Source organism: Bidens hawaiensis, unplaced genomic scaffold (assembly GCF_021521415.1).
Source record: "Bidens hawaiensis isolate Kalapana, Puna unplaced genomic scaffold, B.hawaiensis_p1.1 tig00010163_1, whole genome shotgun sequence".
NCBI classification, from domain to species: domain Eukaryota; kingdom Viridiplantae; phylum Streptophyta; class Magnoliopsida; order Asterales; family Asteraceae; genus Bidens; species Bidens hawaiensis.
The window spans coordinates 380,203-382,687 of NW_027491769.1; positions in this window are offsets into that span (position 1 = coordinate 380,203).

Below are 2,485 nucleotides of genomic sequence, written 5' to 3' on the forward strand. Positions count from 1 at the left end.
TTGGCATTAAACAAAATTGCCAAGCCGGTTTCGACAATATGTCAGTGTTTCCTGTTTGCACGCCCATTTTGTTGTGGTGTGTAGGGGCATGACATACGATGTAATGTGCCATTATGCTCAAATAGAGCCCCCACACGATGCCTAGGAAATTTGTTGCCACCCCACTTTGAAAGATTTTAACCTTGCGTGAAAATTGAGTTTGAACAAACACCAGAAATATTGATAAGGCTTCAAAAAACTCCGATTTAACACGTAAAGGATATAACCAAGTAAAGCGTGAAAAATCATCTATAAAAGCCACATAGTATAAATAATTGTCAGCCGATTTAACCGGTGATGGACCCCATAAATCACAGTGTATTAATTCTAACAAAGTAGAAGCACGTTTATTATTATAATCAAAAGGTAGCCGTTTAGCTTTGGCTAATTGACATGGGGAATAAAGTCCTGGTTTAGGTAAAATAAAAGATAACGTCCAAGGATACACAACAAAGTAATAATTTCAAAAGAAACGTGCCCTAATCTTGAGTGTAAACTTCAAAAGATGCTTTAGGACATGAGGAAGTAACCAACGCTTGATGCTTGGTGTGTAGAACATATAAGCCGTCTTCGCGGCAACCCTGAGCTCGGGCCCGCTTGGTTTGACGGTCCTGAATAAAAAAATGAGGATATGAGAACAAAAAAATCCACACCGTTATCTTCGGTTAGCTTGCTAACTGATAGAAGGTTTATTGTAAGATTTGATACAGCTAATACATCTTTTAAGTGAAGAGTACCAAAAAGTTGTAAATTACCGGTATGTGAAATAGGGAGTATGTGACCATTACCAAAAGCATCATGCTCATTACCTTTTTGTGGTGAGAGGTTTGAGATTGATGCTGGAGACCCGGTCATATGATCTGTCGCACCGAGTCAACACACCAGTCAAACATAGGTGTGTTGACATGACACTTAGCATGAAATGGCAACTGCTTATTAAAAGGGTTAACAAAACCGACGAATGATGAAAATTGCGAGCAAGCACTAGCAAAGTGACCGAGAGTACGACACAGTTGACAACGGGTTGGTCGGCGATTTCCTTGGTTTTTATAGTTGTTGTCACCACGATTATTAAAGTTACTTGAGGAACTAGTGTTTAAGTTGTTGAAACCACGGTTACGAGAGTATCCTTGGTTGTTATGACCACGAGTAACCAAATTGTTGTGCCCTCGGTTTGTGCTTTGGGTCAAAAACGCAAGATTAGGAGAGGCGTTTCCATGAAGAGCTTTGATAAAAAGTTCACGACTCTCAGCTCGAGCAACAAGATCTGAAAAGGGTGGGGCTGGTCGGGTGTTACGGACCGATGTGGAAAATGATTCAAATGTCGGGCCCAATCCACAAAGAAACCAAGGTAGTTGATCCATTTGGTTAACGGGATGGCCAATCGCACTTTGTTCGTCAGAAATGACTTTGAAGGAGCGGCCAAAATCAGAAACAGACTTGGTACCTTTTTGAATTAGCCGGAGTTAGTCATGGAGGTTTTGTGCCCGTTCAATAGAAGAGTTGTTGTACGCCGCCTCTAGGGCAGCCTAAATGTAACATCTCGGATTTTTTGAAACCGTATTCGTTACGTATAACCCGACCCGAAAATATTTTGGATCACTATTATTAATCAAAAAACCAAATAATTATAAATATTTAAGTTTCTAATAATTCACTTGAAGCCCTTGTACTTTAAATAGTGTTTAAATCTTATCAAAAGTTCATAAAAATGCTCAAAGACCAAAATACATGGACTAAATGTGACAACGTGTGAAACTTATCCCCCATACCCTCTAGAGCGCCGCGTGACGGCTAGCCTACCTGCTGGACGCACAGCGCGGTGGCCCCACTGCACCCAATCTTGGTTCGTCTTCGTTCGTTAACTCGTTTAAGGTATAAAATCGTTTATTTAAGGACATAATCGAGTGAATTAAGCCCCAACAAACAATCCTATAACTAAAATACCTGTCCTAATTTATTTTCCCTTGTCCAAGATCAAATCTTTATGAATCTTTTGGTGATTCTTTCCTTAAAATGTATTTACTTGCTTAAACGGGCCAAAAAGCCAATAATTAGTTCGGTTGATGTAATCTCTATATAAACAACCCTTAATCTCCTGCCATTACACTTTACACAAACCCTAGAGAAGCCTCTCAGCCATCATTAGTGTAACACCCCGACCAAAGGCGGATTATACATCGGGGCGCCACATATTGTTTCATTACTCGTGACACTATTGGGTGTCAATATTTAATAAATACATTCATTCGCGCACGCGCAGGGTAAACACAAGATAACATAAATCATCATAAATCAATATATTATAAATCATAATATTCGAACAGCAATAACTTGTCTTGATACATTTTAATCTAGGTCCAAAAGTAAAAAAAAACGTCCTACGTGTCCACAAGCTCCAAAACAGCTACTGCAAACCTGAACATGTGTTAAAATAAACGTCAAA